The sequence below is a fragment of the Coptis chinensis genome, chromosome 4 (assembly GCF_015680905.1).
Source record: "Coptis chinensis isolate HL-2020 chromosome 4, ASM1568090v1, whole genome shotgun sequence".
In the NCBI taxonomy this organism is placed as follows: Eukaryota; Viridiplantae; Streptophyta; class Magnoliopsida; order Ranunculales; family Ranunculaceae; genus Coptis; species Coptis chinensis.
In genome coordinates, this window is record NC_141459.1 from 105,741,142 (window position 1) to 105,749,371 (window position 8,230).

Genomic DNA, 8,230 nt, shown 5'->3' on the forward strand with positions numbered 1-8,230 from the left:
TTTGGAGGTATCATCGTGTGGTACCTGGGCGATAGGTGTTGACACCAAATTTTTGGGACACCTTTCATCCCACACCCTCCTCCGGAGCATATGTGCCCATTGAGAAGAGCTAGTTAGTCAGTGGAGGTCCTATCTTAGAAGCAATCAAGACTTGTGGCCACAAGCTTATCTATATTTAGATGTGAATGGTGACTACGATAGTTACTGGGATTGCATCTCAAGGGGTCTTATATTGCCTGCTAACATGTACAGAGCTGCTAGCATGGACTTTGTGGGACATAAGACTATTAGAAGTGATTTGTGTATCCCACACCCTGCACTCTTCATCTCAAGGTCCTTACGAGACTTTTGCTCCAGCTCCTTCTGATCCGGATAACCGATGGAGTTATGGCATAGTTACATCTCAGGGAATGCATGTCGCCATACCTATACCTTATGTTGATCAAAGTTATCTTCCGAACTGATAAGCACCCAAAACTGCATGTAATATGAAACCCCATTGAGACATATAAATTTGGTTAATTATGTATTTAATAATCATGAAATAAATATATTTTCGCACTTTTGCAGGTATTCGCAGTAAACATGAAAATATTGGTTAAACCTGCATTAAAGCACGGGGAACGATGTATATATGAATTCTTCCAAATCAGTCATGTAAAACCCAACAAATCCGCACATAAACATCAAACTTCCGAAGCTCCTACCTCTTGAACCAGGACTCCGAATGCGACAAGTGAGCTACTCAGACAATCAGGGCAATGAACTTTATGCATAGGCGGGAAGTTATAAAATTGTCAAAAGACCGGACCGCCATTGGACTGCACGTGGACCCACTATGCGGGGCCGCAAGATTTGATGAATCATCATACAAGTCAAGACAAAGGTGCAAATAATTGGTGCAAAAGTGACACCTTGCATGTAGTTAATAAAGTTAGATGAGATTAGGTGTTAATAGTGAAAAAAGATAGGTGTCACTTTGTTGTGGATTGTGTGGTTAAGGAGGAAGTAAATATAGTTTGGTGTTTCATGTGGGAGGAAATGAGATTTCTCTCAAATGGAGAAAAAAACAAAACAAGGGGGGGACACTCCATTTACTCCCTTGTCTTCTTTTCCTTTACCATGTATTATTTTAGTTCCTTAGTCTTAGTTTTTATTTAGTTTTTAATTTTGAAAAAAAGCTTGTAATAGTTTTTAATGGAGGAAACTTTGTGTTCTTCTAGTTGAAATTAAATCTAAATGCAAGTGAGTTTATATAGATAGTTTCTTCTTCTTTTTGTTCTCTCTCTCTTTTTACATTCTACACTTGTCATCCTTTATCCCAAGGATCATGAGCTAACCTTCCATTTGTGGGGAGTTAATAATACTCATGTGAGGGAAAATCTTTGTTATTTGGTTTAGTAAGTTGTTTAGGAAGAACAACTAGACCTACATCCTATCCCAAAATGATAGTTGGTGTAGAGTCTAGTTAGGAATCAAAGTGATGAGCTTAGAGATAAGTCATTGCTTTGGTTCTACATGCTAGCATGTATGATCTTAGAGATGAGTCATATATGTTAGGGATCAAGTTTTCTTTTATTAGGACTTGTCTAAGAGTTCTAGGAAGATTAAGATGCACTTACTTAAAATCAAATAATAAAAATTATCTTCACATGAGGAAAATTAACTCTCCACTTTCATTTTAGTAAAATTTTATCTTGTCTTAGTTGCATGTTTACGTAACTTAATGTTTTCAATTTTTGTGTAGTAAATAAACTAAGTATTTAGTATTTATACAATCATAGCTAAACTTACTCACTAGTTTCCTAAAAGAGTAAAACCAAGTTGTAAGTGGTCCTAGAATTTAGGTTGGTTCGGATTCCTACTCCAAACTATATGAACACGAAGATCGTGAGTAAGAAAATATCTTGAATTCGCACTTTGTCCAATAAGAGGTTCAAATCTCGAACATACAAAAAGGTGAATATCAAAATGGAGCCGCTGCCATTCTAAAGACCCAAGGACCTGTGCTTGCAAACTGGAATTGCTCCATGGGGAAGCCCCCCACGGCCATCCTTTTATATATTTCTTTTTCTTATGTTTTCTTCGTTTTTTTTTTAAATTTCCCGCGTTTTTGCTACTGATCCGCATACTAGTTTTAGTTTTACCGACAAGTTCCAAATACTAGGACCTGGAAACTAACAACAACCACTAAGCTTACTGTAAAACATTTGGTCTGCTGTGCACGTTTCTTTTATTTGGTGGACTTGCGGGAAGCTTGCAGGTTCCAAATTTTCAATATTTTTGCATGCTTCACATGTATGTAGTTATTATGTCGTAGTTAATGGACTATATTTTGCGCATTAGGTTAGTAATATGCCTAAATCATGTGAATACGTCTGGAAATATATATATGCGGTTAAGTGGTCATGAATTACATATTAATGTATATATACATAAAAATGGTACTGTTTTGCATGGTTATCTATATATATATATATAGATATATAAGTCACATGTTTAGTACATATATTACCGTATGAGTGGTTATTTGCATGTTGGCATATATAACTTAGGAGTTATACATAGTAATTAGGGTGTGTTTTGGTATTTTGGCCATAACTTTGGCTACGGTTATCTGAATCACGCGTATGAGCTCAATTCGGAAAGATCTCGACGGCGCGCACACTGTTATCACCTAGCTTTTGCGTGGTGGAGGTCATTTTCGAGGTCAAAATCAACTGTTTTCCCCTCCAAAATCATCATTTTAGAAAATTATGTTGTTTAATAAGTCGATTTTGTCATGAAAGAGGAGAAAATTCCAACGAAGGTTAAAATCTAAGTTGGGTAAGTTGTTTCTAAACCCTAAGGGGTGAAACTGCTCTCTATATGACACTTGCAATCTCAATGAGTATTGACGAAATCGAATTATTATGCAATACAAGAGTCGTATTTTAGTCTAGGTAAAATACGTCGCCTGTTTAGTTTACGTTTTCACATATTAGTATATATATGCGTACGTATAATATTTTCACATGCTACCATATCTAAATACGTACGAGTAATTCAGATTTGCCTGTAACTGTAGATATACGTCTATGTAATATCTATTTACAAATTAGCGTACATATACGTATTACTGATGTATATTTGCCTGTACGTATGGAAATATTTATCGATGATACAACCTTGCCTATTCGTATAGCTATATATATGAGTAGAGTATCTTCACATACTACTACATCTAGTATTGTATGAGTAGATCGTATTTGTATGCTTGTATTTTCACCATTGCATAAATCTTTAAAAAAAGAATATTAAGAACGACCTTGCATAAATTTTAATTCCATAAATCTTAATCATATTCCAACGGTGTCTAGGAAACTTGACATATTGAGGTTACTTAATTAGAACCGTGCTTGCACGGAAAGCCTCCCTCATATCTCTCTTGTAACCTGGCCGTTGGTTTATGCACACGATTCTTTCGCTTCATCGCTACATTAGCGTGACTTAAAGCCTACGTTGTCCAACTCTAATACTTCAAGAGAATCATAAAACTCAAGTACTAATAAGTTCCTTCTGTAAATTAGATCTAATTTTATGCTTGCATGAGATCAAGGTCTAGTTCCACTAAAGAATTTGAACATACCTATCGCCGAAAAAATACGATAAGCAATTGCGCAAGTTCTCACCTAAAAATTGTTCTTTCTTCGTTAATTACCTTCATCAAGATCCTTCGCCGCCATTAACTTCGTCGTGAATGGCCGGCGATCCTCCATGGTGAGAAGCCCATGTCGACTTCTATCTTCGCATGACATGGGAAGGACCTTCTTCCTGCATCAAACTTGAGGACATTGTCGGTGATTTTCAGATCCGCCAAACGCTTTTAGTTTGTTACCCGTGGTATCATGGTTTGGATCACGAAAAACTGTACAATCATCTTCGTAGGCTTCAACAAGTGGCGACAACATTTCACCATCCAGCCGTCTCTAAGGAACAACTCTTGCTTCGGCTGTTTCCATTCACTTTAGTGGAAAAAGCGTCAATTTGGATAGCAGGACAACATCCACAATCCATAGACACATGGAATAAACTTGTTCAAGCTTTCATGCTTCAATTTTACACTCAGAAGAAAACAACTGAAATGCTTCAGAAAATTTAATTCTTTCGTCAAAATCCTCATGAATCCTTTACGGAGGCATGGAGTCGCTTTATTGATATTCTTTTAGAATGTCCTCATCACCAACTAGACAAAGCTGTCCTTGTTCGTTCATTCTTTAATGGACTTTTTGATCATCAAAAAGAAACTCTTGATATCATGAACGACGGTTGCTTCATGGACAAAGGCGTTACTGAAGCATATACTTTTCTTGAAAATTAAAACAAGCGAAAAAAGATACACACTGGGGTAACACTGAGTCGTCTAGGTCATCAAAGGATACTATTACAAAAGCTACATCTATTTTTGAGGTAAAACTAGATCCCAAGTTAAAAAATTTGATAGAATCCCTAACTAAAAAAGTAGATGCCCTTGCAGTTCAAGTAAACGATCAACTCCCAAAATAGGTCATGAACGTTGACACCTCCCCATGTGTTCTTTGTCTTAGTCCTGACCATCCTGATGCGTATTGTCCCTTGTTATATGCTTCCCCTACTCAACCATCGGAGGAGGCATGTGCATTCACCATTCCTAATGCACCTTAGAGACAACATCTGAATTTCGCTTGGCGCCAAAATCACCAACAGATGGGGGCTCCTCCAGGTTTCGGTAATCCACCTGTTCGACCAACCAACAACTTTATTCCATACCGCCAAGGAAATAATCAGCAATACCAACAAGGTCAATTTCAAAATAATTCTAATGCTAACTATCAAACCAACTGCAGCCTTGTTCCAGCCAATCCAGATCCCAACTATAATCAACAACTTCTCAGCAATAATCGTGAACTAGTACATGTTGCACAACATGCGCCACTCGTTACGGATAGGACAAGTGAGACTTTCTTAGCTTACATGAACCAACAATCTCAAATTTTAATGTCTATCCAACAATCACTTCAACAATTGGTGTAAGAAAAGAGTCAGAAAGGCGTGTTTCCTGGACAAGCAGTTCCAAACCCTAAGCCAACAAACACTGCCTTTGAACTCACCAATGCACCTAGTACAAGTACTGCCAACCAAGATGAGGTGTACACAATCACTACTCTTCGATCTGGAAAAACTGTAGACAATCAAATACGTATGCCAGATGATCAACCAAAGGAATCCGAAGGTTCCAATAAATCTATTTCCAATAATGAACCTACAGAGGATTCACCAGATCCAACAAAGTTAACATCTCAAAATTTAGGAAACAAGCCAGTAGACCCCTTTGCCAAATTCACTTTTAAGGCACCGTTTCCTCGCACGCGGCTTGCAAAGAATAAACCTGATGAGAAATTTGATGAAATTCGAGAAACTTTTCAGAATTTGACAATCAACTTACCTTTTCTCGATGCCTTAAAGCTATTGCCAAAACATGCAAAATTTCTAAAAGATATGTGCACCACAAAACGAAGAACTAATGTTCCTCAACAAGCATTCCTCACTGAACATTTTCCATCCATCTCCGAACACAATGGTGTAGTCAAATACAAGGACCCTGGTAGACCGACAGTTCCATGCACCTTAGGTGACAAATATACAGCTACTGCACTACTAGACCTAGGAGCTAATGTGAACTTACTTCCATATTACTTATTTAAACAACTAGGTCTTCATGAGCTGAAACCTACCACCATGACTCTACAGTTAGCCGATCGTTCCATTAAGTATCCAAAAGAAATTGTGGAAAACGTCCTTGTCAAAGTCCAAGACTTTTTCTATCCTGTAGACTTTGTTATTTTGGATACAGAAGTTGCATGTGATTCTATTCCTATCATCTTAGGACGTCCGTTCATGACAACTTCTAATGCTCTTATTAACTGTAGGGATGGTTCCATGACCATGTCCTTCGGGAATCTTTCGGTCGAGGTGAATGTGTTCAAGTTGATGAAGCAAATTCTAGAGCCTGACATTGATGGTGAGGTGAACAGAGTGGACAGCATTGCGCAAGAGTATTTAACAAACTCTTTTTTTGAAGATGAAGTATACTAATTTCTTTCCTTTAGCGAATCTGAATTTGAGGACGATGATTATACACAAGAAGTAAACGAGTTATTAGAGTCAATACCATTATTTGACCCTACGACGGTGATGTCCTGTGACTTGGATGAACATCAATCTGTTTACTCCATGGAAGACGGCTTTTCTCAAGAATCTTTAATACCCACTCCACCCACCCCTGACTTAAAACCTCTTCCTTCGGAATTAAAATACATATAGCTTGATCCAAATGGTCGTCACCTAGTTAACATTTCTTCACAATTGATTAACGATCAGAAAGCTCGTTTAATTAATGTCATTCAACAATATTGTTCTGCTATTGGATGGTGCCTCGATGACATTAAAGGCATTGAACCTACTGTGTGCACCCATTGCATACACCTTGAAGAAAATGCTAAGACGTCGCGTGAACCGCAGCGTCGACTAAACCCTACCATGAAAGATGTGGTACAAGAGGAAGTTTTAAAAATTACTCGATCGCGGGTATTATTTACCCTATCTCTGATAGTGTTTGGGTGAGTCCAGTACACGTGGTTCCCAAGAAATCTGGCATTACAGTTGTGCGAAATGATAAAGATGAATGCATTTCTACTCGTATTCCAGTGAAATGGCGAATATGCATTGACTATCGCAAACTTAATGCAGTCACTCGTAAAGATCATTTCCCACTTCCCTTCATCGATCAGATGCTCGAACGCTTAGTGGTCATGCATATTATTGTTTTCTTGATGGTTATTCAGGTTATTTTCAGATAGTCATAGACCCTACTGATCAAGAAAAGACCACGTTCACCTGTCCATTTGGTACATTTGCATATAAATGAATGCCTTTCGACCTTTGTAATACGCCTAGTACTTTCCAATGCTACATGCTTCACATTTTCAGTGATATGGTTGAACGTTTTATGGAAGTATTCATGGACGACTTCTCAATATATGGAGATTCTTTTGATAGTTGTCTATCAAATATTGAAAAAGTCTTTACACGTTGTGAAGAGAAAAACCTTGTTCTTAATTGGGAAAAATGTCATTTCATGGTTATAAAAGGAATAATTTTAGGACATATCGTTTCAAAAGACGGAATCGAAGTCGACAAAGCTAAGATAGAAAAAATTGCTTCACTTCCTATACCAAAAACATTTCGCGATATTCGCACATTTTTAGGACACGTAGATTTCTATAGGAGATTTATTCAAGATTTCTCAAAGGTTGCTCGACCTTTAACCAATCTCCTACTTAAAGATTCCGTTTTTGACTTCACTTTCAATTGCAAACAAGCCTTTGAGACTTTAAAATCCGCCTTAACTACCACTCCCATAATTCAACCACCTGATTGGTCTAAACCTTCTGAATTAATGTATGATGCAAGCGACTATGCTATTGGAGCTGTATTAGGGCAACGCCGAGAAGATAAGCCAATTGTCATTTACTACACAAGTAAAACCCTTAATGAAGCTCAACGTAACTATACCACCACTGAGAAAGAGTTTCTTGCCATTGTATATGCCTTTGATAAGTTTCGTCCTTACCTAGTGGGTTCTTCCACAATTGTCTACACTGACCATGTGGCGCTTCATTACCTATTAGCGAAAAAAGATGCAAAACAAAGGTTGATCCGATGGATTCTCCTTTTGCAAGAGTTTACCCTAGAAATTAGAGATAAAAAAGGTTGTAAAAATGTGGTTGCAGACCATTTATCAAGACTTGTCAGTGATGTTGATACTGATACCGAACCTATTTGTGATTCCTTTCCGGATAAACACTTGTATTCCGTTTTTTCGTCTCCTTGGTACGCTGACATAGTAAATTACTTAGTTACCGAGGAAGTCCCTTCATTTTGGTCTCGTAATGACCGAAAAAAGTTTTATCCACTGTGAAAATTTATTTCTGGGATGATCCCTACCTCTTCAAATATTGTTCCGACCAACTAATCCGCCGTTGCATTCCCGACTGGGAACACAATGTCGTGTTATCCTTTTGCCATGAACAATCTTGTGGTGGGCATTTTAGTGGTAAGAAGACGGCAACCAAGGTTCTACAATGTGGATTTTATTGGCCAACACTTTTTAGAGATGCACATGAGCATTGCAAAGTATGCAACCGCTGCT